The 26,818-nt window shown below is 34.7% G+C and overlaps 2 pseudogenes; both read left to right on the top strand.

The window, feature by feature from the left end:
• The first annotated feature begins 1,601 nt into the window (after window positions 1–1,601).
• Window positions 1,602–26,456, top strand: LOC120191056 (annotated as a pseudogene).
• LOC120191057 lies at window positions 9,448–13,432 on the top strand (annotated as a pseudogene).
• Window positions 26,457–26,818: the final 362 nt, after the last annotated feature.

Raw genomic sequence — 26,818 nt, 5'->3', positions numbered from 1 at the left:
ATATGTCTCGAAAGACATAGGTAAACCCTCGACTCTTGGCATGTCAACTATACCCCTAGCTCTCATATCACATAACATGGGCATTATCATTTATAACATTTCATATCACTTGCTATTTCTCTTCTATCACATACCACATGTATGTGTAACCATATATCTCATATCACATGTATCACAAGTGCATGTATTCACGTAGATCGTTTCATATGACTTATATCATTTCTCATTTGTTCATGTAACTCGCATGTCATATCATGTAACATATAACACATAATCATATAGGCTTACGGTTTTATCACCTATCATGTTATTTCACTTATACACTTTTATATCACATAAGCTCATATATATATCATGTCACATAACTTATCTCATAACTTATTTGATATTCCTGTATATTCTCATCTTATTACTTATATTACCTATGCATATAACCTTATGACTTATTATCAAGTACTCAATTAATTTTCATATATGGTTCCATCTTTATCATATAACCTATGAGTTATTCTTATATTACCCTATATCAACCATACTTTGTTTATTTCACTTTTCATATCATTCATTCAAAAGCATGTTAACACATATAATCATGCATACATATAATTTATGTCATGCATATACGTATAATCATATATTCATGCATTCAACATAGAAAATAGACTTGTCACAAGTCTTGTTTCCATTTAGCACCATAAATGAATTAATATGCACTCACCTGAGCCTCACTAAGTTTCAATCCACTTTTGTGATTTTTCCTTTCTTTCGATCGAATCTTAACTTGATGATCATTCCGAAACTTGTTCGTGTTCGATATCTACATAATCACATATTGATACATATCAGTATCCAATTGATATACTCTAATTTATCATTTCTTAGACCAAAAGAAATGTCTATTTCAATTTCCCCTTGAAGTGCATCGATGCATTCTACAGTGCATCGATGCATTCTTTAACATGTGCATCGATGCACTACCCATGCATCGATACACAAATTACCTTCGATGTTTTCATTTTAAGGGGATGCATCGATGCACTCCTTATGCATCGATGCATCAATTGCATTCGATATTTCTTCTTTAATGAGTGCATCGATGCACATTGAATATGCATCGATGCACATTGAATATGCATCGATACACCTTGCCCATAATTTGCATTTAAGCACGAAAATCATCAACTCTTCCCTTAATTCTTCTATTTTAAGCCTCTAATATGTCATTAAATTCAACTACCATTACTTAAACCAACTTATATCCATGTAAATCATCTTTAACCTCAAAATCCTATCTTCCTTATGAAATTTAAGAATCATACTCAATTTCTAACATGTTCCAAATTCCATTCAATTACTTCTATCTTCTTAATTAGACCCTTGACAAGTCAAATAAAGCTTTAGAACTTCAAAAACCTTTATATAACAAAAGTCCATTTCTACACCATTCATATAATTTCCTTTTTAATTCTCTATTCTTGATGTTTAAAGCTTATAGAAGCTTTCCTTAAGCTTATATAATACTCAAAGAATCAAAATCAACTTATAAATCCAAGAATTAAACAGCTGAAATTAAACTCACCTTTGCTCAGCACATTGGAGAAGAAGGAAGAAGAAGAAGATGAAGAAGAGTTTTCCAGATACTCCTCCCCCCCACACGTGTTTATCTCTTCTTAAAGAGATAAAAATAAAAATATCTTTAATGATAAATGACCACTTTGCTCTTAATTCCTTTAATAATTACTAATAATTTTCTGGAAATATTCCCAAATAAATCATTGAACTATTTCATTCTTCTACTTTAGTTACCAAATTCTGAAACTTTACAATCTGATCACTAACCTTGTATTAAGGATGTTACATTTCAATCATGCCCTAAGGAATCACATTTATTAGCTGTTAAGAGGATCTTTAGATACCTTAAGGACACTCCTAGTTTAGGACTTTGGTATCCTAGAGACTCTAGCTTTAGCTTGCATGCCTTCTCTGATGCGGATTATGGAGGATGCAAATTAGATAGGAAAAACACCTCCGTTACTTACCAATTCCTTGGAAATATGTTGATTTCTTGGTTTTCAAAGAAACAAAATTGTGTTACATTATCTACCACTGAATCCGAATACATTTCAGCTGGTAGTTGTTGTGCACAAGTTTTATGGATGAAACAATAACTTTTTTATTATGGAATTGAAGTAGGAACCATTCCTATCAAGTATGACAATACTAGTGTTATTTGTCTCACTAAAATTTCCATCCAACACTCTAGAACTAAGCATATTAAAATTAGACATCACTTCATTAGAGATCATGTCGCTAAAAAAGATGTAGTTCTAGAATTTGTTGATACTTTGCATCAATTAGTGGATATCTTTACAAAACCTTTAGACAAGGAAAGATTTTGGACACTTAGGAGAGAATTAGGTTTAACTGACCTATCTTCACTTAGTGTTTAAAATAACTTTATCACTTTTAAGTATAAATGAAAAATGCTTATAATAATAATTTTTGATTGCATTCTTTGCTATTAGTTAGGGGGAGTTTATGTTCTTTGGTGAAAATTAATTTTATGTTCAAATATAGTTTAAGGATTAATTTGATTGATTGAACATGATTAATTTTCAATATATGAATTGCCAATACCACTAGAACCAATTATTTTAGCATTTTGAGTGTTTAAAACAGATTTTTGACATTTTTGTGCTTAATGCATCGATAAACCTAACAGTGCATCGATGTATCCTTGAATGTGCATCGATACACCATGAAGGTACACCAATGCATGCCTTGAATGTGCATCGATGCACAAGGCCATGCTTCGATGCATCCGTCGGGTTTAAGGTATTAAAACCCTATTTTCTCATTCTATTAAATGTCTAAACCTCAAAACACCCCACCGTTCGTCCCTCTCTCATTCAAAAATATCATTTTGCTCAAAATCAACAAAATATTGTTTGAATCTTCGAGCTTTTCATCTCTATATCCTGCTACTATAATTAAATCGTGCAACACAACATCTCATTCCTCTCAAATCCGAAATTTTCAAGGTAATATTTCAAAAACCTCTATTTTATTGATTTGTGATCTTAGGACTAGTTTTAATTAGTTATAGCATGAAAATTATATCGGGCATTGATTGTTTGATGATTAGAAACTATATTTCACAACTAATTTCATAAAAAAAAACTCACAAATTTTCAATGAATTTTTGAATTTTTGAAATAAAAAAAATAAAAAAACGAAAATATGAACTTAATTTTGATATTTTTGATTTAATTATGTTGTTTTGAAAACTATACATATTATGATTTTACAAAAATTATTTTCAAATAGTTTTCAAAACTTTGCCCATTAGGATTCGGTTTAGAGAACCTTGAATTATTGCGGACTCAATTGAGTTTTGGGATTGATTAAGTTGCATACATATGTTTCAACTTGCAGGTTACTTTCCTTATTCCGATTCCTAAACCATGTCTAATCCCAAATGCCCTAGGACTTCATCGAGTCATTCTCGTTCAATCCAACCTCTTAATCATGTTCCTCCTCCTCCTACATCTCTATTAGGACCTTATTTTAACATGTCTGAGCGTCTTAGAGACGAATTGTACTCTAGGTACAGAAATTCTTTTCAATCTTATAGAATCTGGGAAGAATGTATTTCTTCTCTACAAGCTATGAAGCTTGGAAGTTTGATAAAATGTTTCAGCTCAAACCTATCGTTTATCAACAGTTAGTTTGCATTTTCTATTCCAATGCGATATGTATTCAAAACGAAACTCAATGTGGAACTATAGCCATTAGATCCTATCTTTTAGGCCAATATATTAATATTGACCCCGAGACTATAGCTTTCTGTTTTGGGTTAGATGATGATGGGTCATATAATGAGAATGAAAAGGTGGAATATCCCTATATTCCAAATTACAGTGTTAGTACTCTACGATCTCATCACGATCGTTTTCTTCATTTGATGATCTCTTGGTGGTTTAAACCATCCGGAGGTAGGTACTCCACACTTCGTGCTAGGGATTTATGGTGGATGAACTGTATCAAAAATAAGATCAAAATAAATCTGCCCCACATTATATTTAGTCAACTAGTGGATATCATAAACATTTTTCCTTCAAAACATGTCGAAACATTGATTTATGGATGTATTCTTAGTAACTTGTTTATCAAACTCGGTCTAGACGTCTCTCTCGACAATCCTATCCCACTCCAAAATCAAATCAATCTCACATTTTTGAAGAAAGCAGATTGAAAACAAGACGAGGAAACCAGTCTTTGGGTATTTCAACTCGGTAAGTAAACTCCGGGAGCTAGTTCTTCACGAGCTGCTCCTAGCTTTTCTCGTGCTCCTCCTCCTCCTCCGGTACCGGCTGCTGACGATTATCCTGAGTTTCAACAACTTATGCAAGATATCGATGATCAAGTTCCAGATGATGAGCCTGCACCGGAATCGGCACGGTAAGAAGATCAAATGCCACCATATTTTCGATTCTTCTTGGAGTCGTTTGATCTGAGGTTTGCCTCCATAGAGTCTTAGATTTCTAAGTTTCAGCGGGAGATACGTGAACGTATAGACGCTCTCACTCTTGAAGTTCGAGCTCATTATCCTCCTCCTCCCGATCCTCCTATGGAGTGAATTTGTTTTCATGTTATGTTTTTTTGGATTTTCAAACTTGGATTGATTTTGATGTTTCTGGATGTTTAAATTTGATGGTTGTTGGATGTTTTGAACTTATTTGTTGTTTTATGGACTTTTGAACTTAATATTTATATATATTTGGTTTGAATTTTCATTATGAGCTTAATATTTATTAATTTTATTTTTGCATCATTTACATACTAGTTACATTATGACCAATTATGCCATTTCACATTTGTTTATGAATATTGATTATGAAACTAATGGCTAATCTATCTTTTGATTATGATCTTAGCAGCTTAAGCTATATATATATATTTAAAATCAATTGGCTATGCTTTTCAAAACCTTGTTTAAAACTTTTTAATGTCTTTTTGATTTAACAAAAAGGGGAGAAATGTAAAAGTGTTAAAGGGGAGAAGTGTTATAGTAAGGGGGAGTAATTTTTCAAAATTTTAGAAAATCCTAAAATAACACAAATGTTTTGTTATATCAAAAAGGGGGAGATTGTTGAAAACATTTTTTTGTTTCGATATAACAAATTAAGTTTAAATAAATTTTAAGATTTTACAAATGATTTTCTAAGTATAATTCGATTTAATTAATCGAATATCAAATTATTACTCCAAGTATTTCAAGATCAATTTCAAACCTTACTAAAAGTGTAACATTGTGTTTTATACTTAATATATTTTTGAAACAATTTTCACAAAGTATTTTGAACCAAAATCAAGCCTAAAATCATTTTTTCAAAGTGATGCACCAATCCATGCATCGATGCACCATGAATTAAATTGAACATTGAATGCATTTCATGCATTGATGCACATACCATGCATCGATGCACTGAGGATTTTATGAAAACATCGAATGCATTTGATGCATCGATGCACTCTGGCTATTTTGAAACATCGAATGCACTTGATGCATCGATGCACTCTTAGTGCACTGATGCACTAAGGGTCCAACGGTCAAAATATTTGAATTTTACACTGATGCACCATGGGTATACATCGATGCACTGACGCTCCCAACTGCTTTAATTAATTATTTTCACACTTAAACGACTCTATTGACTCCACTAAGCATCCCCAACATTCAGAATCATTTGAAGGTGTATTTAAACAATCTTAGAAGCCATTGATCAACAACAAGAAACAACAATCAACAAGAATCAAGAGAGAATCAAAGAGAATGCATCAAACCTCAAGTTTGAGCATTTTAAGCCTATTTTTTCATTCAATATTCATTTTGCTTTCAAGAACACTACTTGTACTCAATTGCATTCATTTTTTAGTGTTATTTTCTTTGTTCTAAAATTGTGCAAACAATATACCTTGTGAGGATTTCCTTGTAAGTTTGCAAATTTGTAATCTTCTCTTTGAGAAAGTGTGTTCTCAAGAATTGGAGTATATTCTTGAGGGAGTTGTAAGGTTATCTCTTTGGCCTCAAAAGAAAGAACAAATTAGTGAATTTGTTGGAAAATCCTTAGTGTGGATAGCTAAGGTAGTGGACGTAAACTTTGATTGAGAAAGTCGAACCACTCTAAATCGATGTGCAATTACTTTCAATTTTCTGCAAAAGCTTCCACCAAAATTTTAATTGTCAATTCACCCCCTCTTGGCCGATTCCGTCGATCGATTAACTCAAAAGAAGCACTCGATCATTGTGGTATGCATGGAAAGTTTCGAAGTAGACAATTGTCCCAGGATTCAATCTGCGCACTACCCTAAACCAACTTGGTAGTTCATTATAAGATGCATCTCACTCACCGTGAAGTTTTTTAATGGCATTCTGCTTTGTCTTCCATGTTTTCCTATATGAGACTGTGTACCAATATTGCGACTGTATAGCTAATATCAGCACCACAATAGCTATATGAGAGCATGCTTTGACCATGAGCATGATTGCTTGGTAGATAATGTCGGAGTCCAAGTTGGGTTAATCCATCCAGCACAACATGTGTGAGGACCGTTGTATACTTTAGTTCCCATATATTGTTTTTCCTATTTCTCTTCGATACACAAACCATCCAGTTGTATATGTTATCACGTTGATCATAGTGACATACATATTTTTCATTGGTAGAACGATCGACTTTGGACTTAACAGAATTACGAATGTTGTAATTCTTAATTGCCATCATCGATTCTTCTTTGCATGGAAACTCCATTTCTTTATATAACTCTCCATCATTGATTGATGAGTTAAATCTGTACATTTCACCATCCGCACCTGGCTCACGAAGAGGTTCTTCTGGTGGGGATGAGGGTTTATACATGTGTGCTGGAGGTTTAGTGTATACCGTATTTATGGGAACTTTATCTACATCATTATCATCGGAGTCCACGTTGAACTATGGTGATTCTAGCTGAACTAATAGTCCAGTTTCAGAACCATCTACACCTGGCTCATGAAGAGGTTCTTCTAGTATAGATGAGGGTTCCTCCACGATGTTGACATTTAGGTTGAACAAGCTGGTAGTTGAATGCCTTCCCCTTGAACTTGAAGGTATCTTAACATTGAGGTCAAATAAGCTCGCAGTTGAATGTCTCCCCTAGAACTTGAAGGCATCGTGTCAAATAGGTATTACACAGATTGTTGCGTCGAGGGCATCTCTATATTCAGGTCAAAGAAATTGACAGATGAATGTATTCCTTTGAACTAGAAGCGATGTTGCCATACAGATTGTTTGTGGAGCTACTTGGTACATATCGTAACAAGTTGTTAATGAATGTCTTTCTATTGAACTTGATGGGATGACACCATGATGTGGATTTCCCATTACCGAGTTAAAATCATTACACATTACTTGAATTGGACTGTCAACTTGATCGACTTGTTGAGCCATCCCATAGTGGGAGCATAATGACATACCACGAACCACATACACTACAACAAATGTCGCATACATCTGTGTATCGACATCTGAATATTGATTCTGAGAATCAACCATCATAGCAATATTGTTACCGTATGAGAGTTCGAACTATGTATAAGTTAACAGAAATAATACAGTTGAAAATATGTACTGAAGTGAAAACAATCTTCTAGTACTTCTAACATAAACCTTGCTTGAAATTTTAGTGATCAGCTCCTCAAGAGTGATATTTCTCTTGAAGGATATTCTAACAGAATGATTTGATACGAATACGATGCCAATTTCATCTTCCTAAATTTCTTCATCATGTTAAACAATAGCTAAAATACGTATCATTTTTAGAGTTTAAAAGATTGAGAATCTTATATCTGCAAAAACAATAACTGAAATACGCCTAATTAAATAAATAGTATATGAATTAAAATAAAAACTAATCCAAAAAAAATATAAATAACACAATTTCATATTGTTACCATATCGGTAAAATGTCTCGAGGTATAATCTCACTTTCTAATTTTACAATCGCAAAAAATAATACAAAATAATTAGTACAATAAAATTTATTCAATTAATTAAATATAAAATAAATATAATATAATATAATAAAAATAGTTTTACCTTATAAAAACAATAACAAAAACTACTTAGTTTGATAGAAGTAATTGATATAAGTGAGAATAATCAAGTAATTTTGGTGTGATGATGTTTGCATTCACAGCGGTTGTTATTTATAGGGGAGGGTAAACATTTAAAAGTCGAGTTTTCAGGCTTACGTAATAATGAAGTACCAATAATTCAACGTGCATAGTAAAAGGCGCGGATCATCATATGTTCAACGAAGGAGAAGATGACGATATACGCCTTTCCTTAAATGATGTCAGCTCAGACAGAACCCCGTGAAAGCACGATTAATAATCCGTGCTTTATTACCACCGTTTCAAAAGTGGTGTTAAATCGATAATATTTCGATAAAATAATTATTGAATCTAAGAGTAATATTTATGTTAAAATGTCGCTATTTTTGACGTCTTTGGTTGGATAAGACAAAGGCTGAACCTTGTCTCTTTGACTTTTTCTTCTTCTTTTCAACCTATATTACGTTAATCACACCGGCATCCCTTGAATGTTTCACAATATCATTCCCATACCTCATATGCACTCAAAAAGTATTTTTTAAAATATTGTTAGATTTAATATTATTAATCGTAATTTTACTTAATTATTATTTTAATCGGTGTTTATTTTCCTAGTATTGTAAGTCGTACTTATTTAAAATAATATTTTTCATATAATTGCTCCATGTTTTGTCCTTCATTGAACACTGAAAAAACAATTACGAAACTTGTTGGATCTTTGTACCAATGAGTATATCTAATGGATTTCAGGAGTGGAAAATGATTAGTTCTTGTAAAATAATCAACTTTCTTTAAATATAATAACATAATTAATTATTAAACAATGAATGAATGTTGTTGTCATAAGATTCTTGGAATTTAAGAATCTAACTGATCATTTTTGGACAAATACAAAGAATTAATTTATATAACTTAAATTTAATTGAGTTTTTATTCAATTTATATAATTAATGTTACACTACATTGTAAATAAAATATTTAAAAATATAATATTATATAATTTAAAGATTTAAAATTTGGAATAATTAAAGTATCATAAAAATTAATTTATCTGCAAGATATAAATACTCATAATCTAATTAGAAATGAGCTAAAGTAACAAAAATCCAATATTAAAAGATAATTAAAAGAGAGAAAAGGTTCAATTCTCTTTTGCATTTTGAAGGGGTAAAATGTTAGATGTTATCAAAATTAGGTGGTAAATTCGAGATAAATATAGAAAAGGGGATCCTAAAAGAAAATAATAAAAATATTGGGCGGTCCGTTTTAATTAGGCGGGAGATTAATCAAAATTTGATTATACAATGCAACATTGAGAATAAAAGCTAAAGCTTCAGACTCTGTCATTTCAGTAATCATCTTCAGAATTTTCATATAATTTCTTTTTGAAAAAGGGAACACCCGAAAAGATCCAAACAAAATCAGAACAGAAAAAACTAATTAAGAAAATAAGGAAGAAAGAGGAACCAAGTGGATCAGAAACGTTTTCTCTTTTTATGTTTGCGTTTCGATTATATTTAATTTCTTCTCCGGTTCATTTTCATGGCGGATTTGTACGGTGACGCGCCATATTCGAATCCGGAACCCGAAGAAATCTCCACTATCCTTAACCAACTCCTTCACAATCCTTCTTCTTCGTCATCTTCATCTTCCCGCATGCAATTCAGGGGCAAGAACATTCACTATCTTCCGTCTCAGGTGCCAGGAATTCCGACGCTGGTATCTAATTCCGGTGTTGGGATGGGGATTCCAGTTGTGGATCGGTACCGGCTCGGCGGATTGGCTGTTGGAGCCGAATCAGAGCCTCGAGTCAATTTCTCTGATCCTGAAACGTATTTTGGAGCCAACGTCAAAGATAACGCCGAAAATGCGTTATCTTCTGCCGGCGATTTTAGTTATGACAGCGAGGTAAAAGAATTTGAAATAAATATTGATAAAGTTTCAAAGATCTTTTTCATTTGATAAAAAAAGGAAAAAGGTGAAAGATTTAGATTTTTTTCTCCAACTGGGAAATCTTAGATTAAGATTACTATTTAATATAGAAGGTTCCGGATTCGTCGGAGATTCCATCAAATCAAGAACGGCCACGGAGTTCATCGAAGCGAAGCAGAGCTGCCGAAGTTCATAATTTGTCAGAAAAGGTTTGACTTTCTTAACTTTTTTTTTTAATTTTTTTCAACAGAAGAATCTATAAGAAATTTGATATGTTTTTGTTTGGCAGAGGAGGAGGAGTCGGATTAATGAGAAAATGAAAGCTCTACAGAATCTAATCCCAACTCTAACAAGGTATCTAAAACCATCAATGATCAGAAAAGCCTTTTTTTCTTCTAGTAAACGATTTTTTTTTTATTTTTTTGAGTGATAGACGGATAAGGCTTCGATGCTTGACGAGGCGATCGAGTATTTAAAACAGCTTCAGCTTCAAGTGCAGGTGAGTATTCTCTTCTGCTTCCGCCATATCTGTTTGAGTTCTCTTACAACGTTGTTCTCAGTTTTTAGTGTTAATTATCACGTGTTAGATTTTGTTGTTTATTACTCAAATACTACGACAACCCAGAAGAGCTGAGCTGCTCAATGTTTTTTAAAGACGGGAATTTTAATTAACTATGCCATTCCGGATTTAGAAATGGTAGGAGTAGTCCATATCAACTACATCGATTCCCTTTAATTTCTACTTTTACCTATTTATACTCGGAATTTGATGATGTTGTATTATGTTCTTAGCCTTAAATCCTTGAATACTATAGAAAAGAAGAAAGGGTAACAGCAGACAGAGAAGAAGCAAATCTATGGTAAAACATCTTAAAAATTAAATAATAGTAAAAAATAATGCGTTATCTTATTTCTAAAGAAAATGGAATCTTCCTAAAATCATTTGTATCCATTGTTGTCAAGGTGTGCGCGCCTTGCACCTTAACATTATTCAACAAATGCGCTTCAGATTCAGACCCTTTCACGCCAGACTCATTTGATCAGGCGCTCGCCTAGTGCATTTAAGCATGCTTTTTTTTAAGGTGATAGGTATTAAAAAAATCCATCTGATTGAATTTCTCTTTAACTTCACTTTTTTTTAATTTGATATACATTTTCTTGTAAGAAAAGAAAAATATCAAACTCTATATTTTACTTTTGAGTTTATTATATATCTTATGCTATATATATATATATATATTACAAATACCACAAACATATATGTATTGTGCTTTACTTCGCTCAAGCTAGCGCAGGTTTAAACTCCTAGAGTGTGCCTTTTACCCTTGACAACATCGTTTGTATCCATGAAACTTCATTACCTTTTTAATAACATTGTTAATGAAATAATTCTTTGACGGTTTGGTCAAAGATGATGTGTCATCAACAACATGTTTGTATCCAAATTGAAGGCTGCAATCAAGTCATCGTCAACATTGTTAATGGCACATCATCTTTGACCAAACCATCACATGCCATGTCTTCAATTTGACGGTTAGGTAGGACTTGTTTTAAAAACAGGGAGTGTTCGTGTACTCTCCCGGTTCACCTTGGACCTTGGTCACGATGAACTCCTTCACTAACAACTAACAAGTCTATAGGGTTGTAGGATACATTTCTAGAGCTAACATGTCATGCTCGACTTTCTTAGTGGCCAGCCTATTGAAATTTTTCGTTCCAAAAACTTTGCTGTTTGGCTTCACAGCTGTAGCATGACTAAACCAAATGGTACACATACAAGTTTCCTGAAACATAGAAGAAATTTTTTGTTAAAGATCCTGCAATATTGGCATTTAACAATGTCATGACACTGTAAGTTTGAAAATGCCTACTAATCAGCCTGCATTTGGGAGGAAAAGGGTGGTTAGGCATTAATGTGTTTAGTTTCATGCTTAGACTGTTTTGTTTCTGGTAATGGTCATGGACATGATCCAAAGAGAAAGGCATTTTTTTGTACATTTATAATTTGTTATGCTGATAAGATCATTTGTTTGATTTGTTGCACATGATAATTGATAGCATCGGAAGTTCTTAAACACCGAGTGTAGATGAAAGATCAAATAGTGGACTTGTTTTCTAAGTCTTTAGTTTCATTGCCGCTGCAGATGTTGTCGATGAGAAATGGCTTGATTTTATACCCTGTGTCCTTACCTGGAGTACCACAGCCAATGCAAATGCCTCCTACAGGCATGTGTTACGATGAGAGACATGGATTCTTCAATCCAAACATAGGAGCAGGCACATTTTCTTCAAATGAAGAAAGAACGATGAATACACCTTTTAATCTTTCCGGTCCGTCCACCGTCTCAAATCTGCCTGTTGTTGCACCTTCTACAGCTAATCTGTGTAATTTGGAAGCTTCAATTGGTTTTGAATCATCTGCTGGGGCACACTATGGTTCCTTCGCCCAGTCATCATCTTCCAAGGTAATTCTAGCATTAAGTCAGACTAGGGGTGTAAACGAGCCGAGTCGAGCTCGAGTATTGCTGAGCTCGACTCGACTCGAAAACTCTAAAATTGAGTTCGACTCGACTCGAAAACTCACGAGTTTAAAATTTTTAAGCTCGACTCGAACTCGAAATCCTGAACTGAAGCTCGTGAGCAGCTCGAAAAGGCTCGAAATGAAGAAAAAAATTCTTAAACTTAACTCGATTGAAGCTTTAAACTCTAACCTGAACCTTAAATACATGAAAATCTTAATGTATTCTCTTTAAAAAAATCAATACATAAATATTAATAATTTTAATAATTTTTAAAAAAAAATATAATCTTATATATTATATTTTCGAGCTGCTCACGAGCTTTTCGAGTCGAGTATCAAATAGCTCGTTTCGGCTCGTTAAGAATTCGAGTCGAGCTCGAGCTCGAGTCGAGTCCATTCGATCCGAGTATTTATCGAGCATTGATCAAGTCGATCTCGAGTAGCTCACGATCTGTCTCGTCTCATTTACAGCCATAAGTCAGACAAGTCTCTGAATTAATGCAAAGCATTTATTTATTTTGTTTCCCTTTTGAGCGTGAAGGAAATATGCAAGGAAGGCAGGTCACAGCTGGAATTAGAGTTGAATCATGCTGGGAATAGCTCTTCATCAGGTGTATCTTAGCCAAACAGAAGTAGGATGTATAATAAAACCGAGACCAAACTCTTCCTCTGGTTAAGACACAATAGAATCTATAAATTATATTGAAACTGATAACGTTCCATACTTGTTCAGGTTATTTTATGTTATAAATTGTAACAGGTTGGGCAGTAGGGGATTGATGCCTCATTCCCCTTTGCATAAAGTGATAACTTTAATTACTATTTCTCTTTTCAAGCAGTATGTTCGCTGTTCTTTTCAAGCAGTGTTGAAAATTCTCAAGGAACTTGTTATCTTTTCCTTTTCATGAAAATGCATGTTGCAGCTTATTCATGCCTTTGTCTCTGTACATTAAACTTTATGTTCCACCATTTGCAGTCAGATGGTTAGCTTCATCCAAGAACATGGGAATGCTCTTACGTGTTACTTGTCAGCACACGACATTTTGTACCACAAGCTGTCAGAAATAGTCTGATTATCGTTCAAAATATTTTAGGGGATTTTAATGGTTTTTTTTCTTTCCATAGAAGTAAAAAATGAATAAATCTTAATTGTAATCGATTTACCAAAGAAAAATAGTGTTTTGCAAGTTCGTCGGCTAATTTTGGATCCCTTTCATTACAAAAAAGTTTTTTTATTTAAAAAAAGTGGACATTATTCACTAACTGTAAATATTGTCAGATGATACCTGATGATACCTACTCTCGTTCATTATTCGATCGTGATATCTGTATACAAACTAAGAAGTAACGCCCTTGTCATCATTTCTGAATGATGAAATTCCTTTTCAATTAAGTATTAACTTTAGTATTTGCACATTTCATTATCTAGATTTAAAGAGTAACTTATTCTGATACGAGAGGGCAAGGGCATTCTACTACCCTCGTTCTTGACCATTTGCTGCAAGCTCCGCAGAATAAAGATTTTTCTTCAGAGTTGCTTTAATTCTCTTTCGTCCCTTTGTTTATAGATTCACTTGTTCATATAGTGGTGTTATTTATTGGTCTAAATATACTGCCTGTAATTTCCATTAGGCTTTAATTGGTGACAAAACATAGAGGTCAAATTAATTGAAGATGAAGACCTTGGTCCTAGCTCACCATGACACATTTTGACTGACCTTTAAAGACAGCTTACCATTCAAATTCGAGACGCCGTAAATAAAATAGTCGGTGCAGAAATTGTGCACTTCAATAGCCCGCTCTCTAAAAGAATCTGTAATTGCCAGACAACGTGGGGTTGTGTTTGCTTTTGTTGGGTTAGGCCAGTGGAGCGTTTGAACAACTTCCCAAGGCACTGTCGGTGGAGGAGACATTTAAGCTAGCTGCCGCAGAGATGAACTGCTGGCTCTCGTCATGTTTAATAATATTAACACAGCCTTGCCCAGTACTTTCCATTACAGTAATTAGGGTGGTTATGCTGAATTACTGTGGGATCCCCCATGGGTGAGGCAATTCCATTGCTGTCGGGTGACAAATCTTTTTCAAGCAATAATTGAAACTCAAACCTGAATTTTTGATGATGCAAATAATTTGAAAGACAGAAAATAGGAAATCTAGAGTTTTAGTTGATCAAATGCTATATCGTTGCCTCCTTTCATCTTGCTGCACAATAATGCATATGCCAGAAATTACCCACAAAGCTACAGTTCTTGGCTTTGTTTCGCATTCACTGCTATACCTAACAGTATAGGCATTGAAATCATGAGACGAAGGCTAGTGACAGTTGAGGATGACCCCAAATCGTGGTTTTAATTATTATAGAGTCGATGTGACCGTGGTCAGGGATAATTGCTGTTAGGGAATTGACTATTTGATATATATTTACCGAATATTTATCTTTTTAGAACTGGTTGATATATATTTTTTAAAATGGCACCCTTTCGATTGAGCTGGTAAAAGGCGCGTCCTCGGGGACGTGCTTTACCCGTGTTTTCGCTGAGTTGGATGCCACGTGTGGAAGGCGCATCCCTGGGACGCGCCTTCACTGACTCGACTGCCACGCTGGTATTTTGTTTAATAATAAATATTTTATTTTTATTATTATTATAAATTAGTAATATATTATATAAAGTGTTTCGATTATAATGTAAGAATTATCAAATGTATTTTGTTAATGTGTTAAAGGTGGAGTGAATTATCTACATTAATATGATAGAATAATATATGAAAACCAGTTTTGATTTTATTGTAGTTATAGGAAAAATGTATGAAATTATAATATTATACATATGGTTATATTATTATTTTTTATTTTGATTATCGATCTATTAATTTTATTAGTTAATTATTTAAATGTTATCAATCTAGTCATCTCTTATCAATATTTAACGAAAATATTGATGCATAAGTTAATAAATTAGTATAATTACATATTTAATCTTCAAGACTTATATTTTATGAAATTAGTCTTATTGAAAATTTAATTTAATAAATTTAATCCTCCAATCAGAACATAAAATGTGTCATCGTATACATAAATTTTTTAATAACTTTTAATTTGTTTAATTTAATATTTTTCTCTACTTAGAAGGTGAAATTATTATTATATTTTAAAAAAATTTATAACTAATAATATTAATTATTATATTAAATAAATATATTGAAAATATTTATGTATTTAAAAGTTAAAAAAATTATTTAGGTGTACATACATTGACAAATTATATAAATGCAATAACATTAAATTATTATAAACAAAAACATTCATTTAAATACAATATTAATTACATAAGAGTTAACGGTTATATGATGATAACAGAGCTGGACATTTTTTTCTATTGTGCCCGATGTTTCTACAATGCCCAGATCGTTTTTGTTCTGTTGACTTCTCCCGAATATCCATATCACAATGTATTCTAGTAGATTTTGGACGACCTGCGTCCCTCAATAGCAATGGATCTGGTACAATTGTAAGCCAAGTTTGAATCTCATTTGGGTCTCTTTCGTTTCCTATGGGCGGAAACTCAAATTCATATACCTTGAATACTTGTGAAAGTTGGTATACGGGATCAACATAATTTTTGTAGTCCAAATGCGAATGTGAGCAAGATGCAATGACATGAGAGCATGGATATTTGAGTGCTTGAAAAAAAACCACAATCGCACCACCTCTCTTGCAGATTAACTCTGAAAGAGTTAGCTCCAATCCCTTGCAGCGGACATGGCCTTTCGGTTACATGAAACAATTCACGGGTGCGAGAAAAATTTGTAACTAACATCCCATTTGATGCATCCACTTTTTTATGTAAATCAACTACTAGTCTTGGATGGTAAATATGGTCGTTTTGCATCCAAGTAAGAGCTTGTCCACCGAGTTTTGCAAAGAGTTGACCCAAACGAAAATAAGTAGTTTTAACCAACGTCGTGACTGGTAAATGACGCGCCCCCTTTAAGGTTGAATTTATTGCTTCAGCCAAGTTTGTTGTCATATGACCATAGCGATACCCCCCGTCATATGCATTTGTCCACATTTCTTTGTTGATGTCCATAATGTACTCGCACCCCTTCTTATTTTTGCCAAATAGCTCTTGTAGTATCGACTCAAACCTTTGAGGTAAGAGTTCGTAACCTAAGCCATTAGGAATATGTAATAGTTAATATGAAGTATAAATAAGTAATAAGAAATTGATAGAAAAATTGGGAAAAAGTAACATACCCATCCGCACGACTAACTGACGTTCATCGTTCTTCTTGTATTTTCCGTAATAGTTTGCAGCAATATGACAGACACAATAACGATGTTGAACATGTGGAGGTCTATACATTATACCCAAAGAATCCATTGCTGCTTTTATCTCGGCTCCTCGGTCTGAAATAATGCATACTCGTTCCCTGGTGACAACATGTAAACGTAAATTTTTAAGGAAAAAAGCCCAAGACTCAGTGTCTTCTCCTTGAACGAGGGCAAACACAACAGGAAGAATATTGCGGTTTCCATCTTGGACCACATCCAATAATAAAACTTGCTTGTATTTCCCATATAAGAAAGTACCATCAATTTGGACAACTGGTTTACAGTACTTGACTGTATTAATACACTGAGGGTAAGTCCAAAAGACACGGTAAAATTGGCAACGATCGCGAACCATTCGATCATTCGCGTAATGATGTTGTATTTATCGGAACGTCATCCTCGTCATCATCAGAATGTACGTTAAACTGTGGTGAGTCAGGTTCAACGAATAATCTCGTTTCAGCACCATCTGCACCTGGCTCCCGAAGAGGTTCTTCTGGTGGAGATGAGGGTTCCTCCGATAATCCAATGTTGAGGTCAAATAAGTTCCCGCTTGCGTGTCCTCCCCTTGAACTTGAGGCCATTGTATCATGTGGGATGTGAATAGACTGTCGTCTCGTTGGCATTTCCATATGTAAGTCGAAAACATTGGCAGATGAATGTCTGCCCCTTGAAGTAGAAGAGATGTTGCCATATGGATTATTGGTGAAGCCACGTGGGTTGAGATCATAAGCAGTTGCATATGAATACCTTCATATTGAACTTGATGGCATGGTATCTGGCGTTGGATCCGCCATTAATGATGTGAAATCATTACAGATCAGTTGTGTCGGGCTATCAACTTGATCAGCTTGATATGCAATGCCAAAGTGAGAGGAATATGAGAGACCACGAGTTGCACGAACCTCAATAAAAGTGGCATACATTTCAATAAGAGATTGTGAACTCCCCATATGAGCATCAACCATCATAGAAACATCATCATCGTTTTAAAGCTGAAATGATGTATACGTGAGCGGAAAAAGTTCAGTAGGAAATCTGTACTGAAGTGAAGATAGTATTCTCTGGCCTGCTACACGAATCTTTAACGAAATTTTTGTGATTAACTCCTCAATTGTGATGTTTCTCTTCAAGGTTAAGGGGATATAATGATCTGACTCAAAAATAACCCCCTCTTCAGCTTCCTTAATTTCTCCATCATACAAAATAATAGCAGAAAGATGACTCGTTTTCAGAGAATTTGAGAATTTAGAGTTTGGGAATTTGAGAATTTGAAAGCTTGTGAACTGAAGTTTGTTTTGAAAGTTTATAATGCGTTGCATATAATAGTGTTTATAATCGGAGTACTATTCACATGAAGGCGCGTTCTCGGGTGCGCGCTTTCCATTATTTTGTCAGAGAATATGTTATCATTGCCCTATTATGTCACTCATGTCCCTCGGGGACACTATTTATATCAGTACCTATTATTTCTCAAGGGACTTGAAGACGCGTTCCCGGGGGCGCGCCTTCCATTATTTTGTCAGAGAATATGTTATCATTTCCCTATTATGTCACTCATGTCCCTCGGGGACACTATTTATATCAGTACCTATTATTTCTCAGGGGACTTGAAGGCGCGTTCTCGGGGGGCGCATTCCATTATTTTGTCAGAGAATATGTTATCATTGCCCTATTATGTCACTTATGTCCCTCGGGGACACTAGATGGATTGTGAAATCAGGTAAATTATAACCAAAATTTAACTTCTTTTGAAAGTTCAGCAAGTTAAGAATAAATTATACATATAGATTAATTTAAGTTCATAACTTAAATTAAAACGTTATGTGAAGTTTGAATAAATTAGATAAAATGTTATGGATAAATTGAATAAATATGAAGTGATAAGTTGATTGTGACATTGAAATTGTATGGAATGAGCATCGAGATGTTTTTACGAATAAATGTGAAGTGATAAGTTGATTTTAATGTATACGTTTTAATATATATGTTAATGATAAAATCATATGTATGGATAAATTTAATTTCAGTTTAAGTATTGTGAACTATAATTGTAATATAACTTTTAATTTCGAATACAATTGGAATATTAAGTTGAAATTTAATGTTAAATTTCGAATACTATAATTTATATTTTTATTTTAAATTTCGAATAATATTATTTTTATTTTTATTTTTATTTTAAATTTCGAAGAATATAATTTGTATTTTAAAAACATTTATCAAACATTTAATGTTAAATGTGAATAAAAATAACATTAAAAATATGTATGTAATAACCATGAAACATTTAAATAACATAACCAAATTACATAAAATTCTGAAATATAACTATTTAAATAACATTAAAATATAACTGGATCACTGATGTCGTCTTATCGAATGAGTTCCACATGGCGATGGTTGTCTATTTCGTGGAGGATTTCTTCGTGGAACTTGTTCTTCATTCTCCTCATCTTCACTATCATCATCAGCAGCATTTTCTTCATTTGGTGTAGATGACGCTGAAGGGGCTGAAGGGCCTGTATAAAATAACGAACCTGGAGGAGTGCTAGTAACAATCCCACCGCTCCCCGAGAACTGTGAAAACTGTGGAAACATTGGCATCAATGTCTGTGATCCAGATGGAGATTGAGGTGTCTGAGGAAAAGCACCACCAGCCAAATAAGATGCATATGAACCATATGCTGGATCATTAAACATAGTCGTATATGCACCTCCATATGGTATAAAACCTTTCGGGCTAGGCATGTAACCTGGCGGGCTAGGAATGTAACCCTGTGGGCTCGGAATGTAACCTGGCGGGCTAGGAATGTAACCTGGCGGGATAGGAATATAACCCTGCAGGCTCGGAATATAACCCTGCAGAGATGGCATATGAACTGGTGGGCTTGGCATATGAAGTGGAGGGCTGGGCATGTACCCCTGCGGCATCGACGGATAAGGATGTTGTGGTGGGACTGATGCAAAACCGGTAGCGCATTCTCTCCGTCCACGCGTCGGGGGACGATGATATTGAGACGGTTGACGTCTTTCTCGGTGCCTAGGAATGTTAACCCCTCATGCTTCCGCCGAAAGTAGAAACGGCTTCCCATTTTCATTAAACCAGTCCATATAGTTATCCGTAACCATATGACCAGTTTCAGCGTAATATTGTCGAGGGGCCAACAGTGTATATCGGTTCTCCCAAAGCGCAATCCAATCTCTGTGTCTCACCACCCAGTTAACATCTTTCTTTCATCGTCTATCTATGTTATGCACGTCGTCTAAATTCCTAGGTGCTCCAGGAATATATTGCGTACAACCATACTGACGGAGCACGCGATCAACTGGATGCCACTCAATAATAGCATAACATATAAGAGGTATAACCGATATCCATACCTCTAATGACCCACTAAGGTGGGGTGGGATGCAAGCCTTCACTTCATCGCTCGCATAAGGTATCCATTGAAACTGAAATATAAATATACAATTCAAATAAATAAAATATTCTAATTATATCTAGCATTTTAAATTAAAATATTAATAATTAAACAAATTTAAAAACATACCTCAAACCCAGCTTTCGTATCAATAAGTAAACGAATTTCCTCTAACCCAATAGGTATACTTTTATGGTCATTTCTTTTCATCGACCACCTATGAAATATAATATAAACTAAATATCACCCTATTTAATTGAAAATATTTAAATCAAAATTTAGTTCGAAAATTACCTCAACAATAAGGGGAATACGTACGGTTCATTCACGATCGGGCATAAGAAAGGCATGCGGAACCACACCCATGATTGTAGAAGCATGAGACATCCACCGATAGCAGTTTTTTTATAATTCGTCGCCCGACACATTTCTCTAAAGAGAAATGCCAAAACTGCAGTGCCCCAACTATATCTTCCAGCTTCATAAAAATCGATTAGATGCCGCAACCACATACAATGCACTTGGTTGCGAGATTTGTCGGGCATCAATATTCCTCCAATTATTCGTAGAATATATGCCCGAGCACATGTCTTTGCTTGATCCTCTGAAGCATTTTCATTTAAAACCTCAAAATTAGCTTTCAACCAAGATAAAGCTATTCTACCTCCATTAAACTCTGGCGGAGCAGCTCCAAGATAATCAATGCACATTGACTGCCAATCACCATCCGCCATACCACACATCATATTTCCGTCGACGGGAAGCCCCAGATGCATAGAGACATCCTCCAATGTAATTGTGGCCTCTCCACATGGAAGGTGAAAAGTGTGTGTCTCGGGCCTCCACCTCTCAATCAGTGCAGAAATTAGGACATGTTCGAGTTTGCAACCGCCAATAATTGTTGCAATATACCCGAACCCGGCAGAAGCCAAATATGGCAAAATACGTTCCGTTGTCGGTATACGTGAATTTTTAATAAAAGTCTCTAAAATACGATCAGTATCCTAAATAATATACATTATAAAAAATAAAAATTAATATAATTCATAATAATTTTAAAATAAAAATAAATTTAAATATTAACATTAATTATAAAAAATATTACCATATCGCTAAAATGTTTGGAGATATAATCAATATCCAATCGCAACAACATTTCGTTTTCCATTATAACTGTAGACAAAACAATATAATTAGCACAAAAAAATTAATAATTCTAAATAAATAATAATTATATAAATATTATTTTAATAAAAAAATAATATTTACATAAATATTAATATAAAATATAATACTATTTAAAAAAATACTAACATAAAATAAATTTCTTACCACTAATAACAAATTTAAAACTCAAATAGTTGGAGAATTTGAGTTATTTAAGAGAGGAGAATATGATTTGGTGTGAAGAATGAGGGAGGGTTGAGGGGGTTTATATAGGGGAAGAGGAGGGGTAGTTAGGGAAAACGGATGGGGGCATTTATGGCATTTAATGGAAGGCGCGTCCTCGAGGATGCGCCTTCCACACGTGGCATCCAACTCAGCGAAAACACGGGTAAAAGCGCGTCCCCGGGAACACGTCTTTCGTCAGTTCAGCCGAAAGTGTGCCACTTCAGAAAATATATATCAAACGGTATTAAAAAGATAAATATTCGATAAATATATGATCAAATCGCCTATGAAACTTGACGGACCCTTTAATCATCATCTCGCGTGCATCATAATTAGATGGCATTGTTTACTTTTGCATATCGAATGGCTAAGGGGTGGAGGGATGGCATACGAGCAAACCCAAACTGTGACAAATGGGACCACCTCAAAGGGAAAAGCTGAGGATCGCCTAGCGCTTTTTGCTTTTTTTTTTTTATAAATGTAATAATATTGACAGTTCATGCACATACGAGACAGATATCCCAACAATTTTGGGGCATTTGCCTAACAAGTTTTACGTTGTCTTATGATATTGTAAGACGCGATAGTAATTGTAAGCTATACATGAGTAGAGTTTTCTAATGTATCAATTTGGGATACAGTATAAAGAACCATTTAATAAAAAAAATGAATGAATTGTTTAAATAATATTATATTTTCATAAATTCACACTCTTAACCAACTATTGCACGTATCTACAGAAACAATAGGAGTGTGGAATTTTAATAACACAAAATCCAAATATAGGAAACCTGACCTGATTACCCAGGACAAGACAATCTTGATTTAATTTTAGAAGGAAGCATAATTGAAGGAACCGAGAAGGGCCACCAAACCAAAGTCAAAAGAGTCTCACCTGCCTTAATACTTCCAATTTCTATTTATTTAAACCCTAAATACATTAAACTAAACAATTCTCCTGTCTCAACCACTTAGAGATTTGTCTATATATCACGTGAATTTCCCCAAATATCCAAAGCTATCACCTCTCCTCTAATATATTAATTTCAATATGAAATCCATAACTATTATGTTGAATCATGATCCACCGACAATAACAACAATATAATAGCACAGCATGAATATACATGCTTGACGATGATGAGATTAAGATTAGAGATAATTAAATTAGGCACTAATTCCTGAAGAAGAAACAATAACAATAACTTGAGTGGAGGGTTTGCGCCTATTAAAATTCTAGAAGTCGCATCATGCCAGCTGCTAAGGCTCTCGTTTTCTCTTTTAACTCTCTTCTAAAATCTCTCACTCTTTTGACTCTCACTGTTCCTTTAGACTGATCTCTCTCTCTCTCTCTCTCTCTCTCTCTCTCTCTCTCTCTCTCTCTCATTAATGACCTCATATATCACCATTCCCTCCGGTACTCCCTCACATTCTGTTCGTTTATGACGGAAAAGAAAGGAAATTTACTTTGTAATTTGACAGTTTCTTTTAGATGTTAAAGGAACGAAACCCAAGTAACCAGTGAGAAGAAGAAGAGGAGGAGGAAGAAGACAAGGGAAATAATGTCTGATCATTCCTTCTTAAACGATCAGCTCTCGAAACGTACCTCAATTTTCGGTTTGCGTTTGTGGGTTGTTCTTGGAATCTGCGTTGGAGCTGCTATCGTCATTGTTCTCTTCCTTATCTCCCTTTGGTTCACTTCTAAACGCCAAAAGAAAGCCACCCGTAGCAGCCACAACAGCAGCTTTAAGCCCATTCATAACTCTATTATCCCCAGTGTTTCCAAAGAGATTCAGGAAATACGGGTCGACCCATCTCGTCATTCTAATTCCGACACTAAGCTTCACCAAGCTTCAAACCCCGATCCACTTCAAGAATCGGAGCATGTATTGGTTCTTAATTCAGAAGAAGACAACAGCATCGTCTCCGGGCGCAACAGAATTCACATTGAGATAGGGAAGGATCATCGGATTGCATATCCCGAACGTGAAGCCGGGTCGGGCCATGGATCGGGTGAGTCCGGTCTTGTGATCAGGGATGGCGATTATGGCGGTTCCCGAAGTTTCCCACTTGGGGTGGGGACATTGGTATACTTTGAGAGAGCTCGAGGAGTCTACTAATGATTTTGCTCCTGAGAATGTGATTGGTGAAGGAGGCTATGGAATTGTTTACCGTGGCATTTTGCGAGACAATACTAAAGTTGCCGTGAAGAATCTACAAAATAATAGGTAAAAGAATGTATCTTTGTTTTTGGTGAAATTGCAGGTTATTGGGAGTTTTTGATGCATTTGTTGGATTAGGTGTGACTTCCTCAGAACTGATAGGAAGATTTACTGAATGGATTTTTCTGTTGATAAAATTGAGATTTTATGTACTTTTCTTTAGGGGTCAAGCTGAAAGGAGTTTAAGGTTGAAGTTGAAGCCATTGGACGCGTAAGACACAAGAATTTGGTTAGGTTACTTGGTTATTGTGCGGAAGGAGCTCATAGGTACTTTTACCGACTCATTCTCTGTTTTTTGTTGCATTTGGATGTTGAGTTGCAGCATTTGAAGTTTTGATTTTTATATTAATGCTTTCAACCTTTTCGTATTGTAAAATCTGAGTATCATTGTAACATTTGCTGACATACTGAATCGATGGCTATAGGATGCTTGTTTATGAGTACCTTGACAACGGGAATTTAGAACAATGGCTTCATGGAGATGTTGGGCCTTGCAGTCCTCTTACATGGGATCCGTATGAATATAGTGCTTGGAACCGCGAAAGGGTAAACTTTTTTGGTTGACTGAAAATGGTACACAACTTGTATCCTCCTCCTTATTGCTTACAATGTTGTTTTGCCAAAATTGAAACATTATTTAGATTAACATATCTGCATGAGGGACTTGAACCTAAGGTTGTTCATCGTGATATCAAGTCGAGCAATATTTTGCTTGATAAATGGTGGAATCCAAAGTATCCGACTTTGGCCTAGCAAAGCTCTTGGGTTCGGAGAGGAGCCATGTGACAACTCGTGTGATGGGAACATTTGGGTAAGTTGAACTTCTTTTTGTGGAAATCATTTGGTTATCTAATGATTTGATAGGATCAATTAGTCATGGCTGATCCATTTGTATTGGATTTGTTTGGCAGATATGTGGCTCCTGATTATGCTAGCACTGGCATGTTAAATGAGAGAAGTGATGTGTACGGCTTTGGCATTCTTCTTATGGAAATTATTTCAGGAAGAAATCCAGTGGATTACAGCCGGCCTCCAGGAGAGGTTCGCAGATATTGATTTAGTCGGTTAATAATGTTTTCCTATGATCATTTCTAGATGGCTGTTCTTGGTCTTTTTTAAATTTGGTTTTCAATGTATGATAGTTGCGTTGACCTTTTAGGTAAATTTGTCGAATGGCTTAAAGCAATGGTTAGCAATCAGAATGCGAGGGTGTTTTGGATCCAGGTTACCGGAAAAACCTTCTTCCAGAGCACTGAAACGAGCCCTTTTAGTCGCTTTACGCTGTGTAGACCCGAATGCTCAAAAAAGGCCTAAGATGGGGCATGTGATTCATATGCTTGAGGCTGATGAGTTCCCGTTTAGAGAGGTAAGTTTAATCATTGCTTCCAAGATTCATATTTTGTTTTACACTTACCATGGGCAAGTTTTAACCGTATCTCTCTATGCTCGTGGTTGTTAAAATTTAATGGAGGAGCGCATGCATTTCATAGACAAACAAGATTATATTGATTGTCGTACAATTTTTGCTTCCATATGTTTTCCCTTGATGTTTTCATTTTTAAGGCAATGTGTCTTAAATCAATTTAATACAGCAAATCATATTTTAGAACTGTGTAGATAGAAAAATGTACGTGTATTGTGCATGTTTTGTTTTTCATTATTTCCCTTTTTGATGAAAACCAGGACAAGATTAGCCACTTTGCTTGATTTTAATTGGGAAATGGAAAATTAAAGTATCCATGTGCCTCTAGGATCTATTGAATGATATTTTAGTCCAACCTTGTCAAGATAATGCTTTTGCAAAATCTCATATCTGTAACATATAAATCTGGCTAAAGTGTGTTGGTGTTATTCTGCCACATGGTATTTTATTAGCAGAATTCTGTTTCATCTGTATTTTCTTGCTGCATTTAAATTTCAGGACCGCAAAGCTGGACGGGATAACATGTGCTCCACACGAGATGGCATGAAGGATAAATTGACAGATAAACCCGTGAATGAATCAGGTGACAGTAGTGGATATGAAAGTGGTGCCCAAACTAATAGATCATTATGGAGAAAACCAGAATCTGGAGAGCAATAGCTTTGGAAGCTCAAAGTTAAGCTGAGTTGACACTTCGTTAGCTGATTATGATCTTCCAGAGCCAGCTCAGGCAAACACTACTTTCCCATCTCTGTATATGTATAAATATGATTCATGTTGTCTTTCAATGCAATTTTTTCCCTCTTTTTAGTTTCTTTGTAGATTATGCAGGCATTTCATGTCAATCTCAGTATATTCCATTTGCTATTTAGATGCATGTTATACTGTTTTTTCATATATAGTTTCATCTCGTGATGTAACTTCACTAAGTTATTGGTTTATGATATCAAGTAGTGAGATTTTGCTGTGCTGTGATGCTCTGTAGGCAGGGCATGAATACCATGTTACTATTTTTAATACTAAATACCAACTATTATTTGTTTACTTCATTGGCTGCTAGTTACTCAGGTAGATGATTACGGTGTCAGTATAATCTGGTTATTCCTTATAAATATTGGGATCACTGAATTATTAAGTAAGAACAAGTGCAAAATCCATTTTTGTAATGCTTTCTTTGTAACTCAACTGCCGACAGACACGAGAATACATCAATAGTATTACAAAAGATTCTACTTTTAAGTATTCGGTGACAAACTCCCTTTGATTAAAATGGTTAAATGACAAAATACTTTTTGTACTAAGGTAGGGATGTGGTATTTTCATTATTTCCAAAATCCAGGTTCAAGATAAAGATAAGGTCACAAGGCTCCTGACTAAGGGTTGTGTAGTGGTTGCGAGACACAAGCCTCTCT

This window comes from Hibiscus syriacus, unplaced genomic scaffold (assembly GCF_006381635.1).
Source record: "Hibiscus syriacus cultivar Baekdansim isolate YM2019G1 unplaced genomic scaffold, ASM638163v2 tig00116964_pilon, whole genome shotgun sequence".
Classification (NCBI taxonomy): Eukaryota; Viridiplantae; Streptophyta; class Magnoliopsida; order Malvales; family Malvaceae; genus Hibiscus; species Hibiscus syriacus.
Note: the sequence above shows the minus strand (reverse complement) of the source record. Positions and strands in the feature narration are given on the sequence as shown.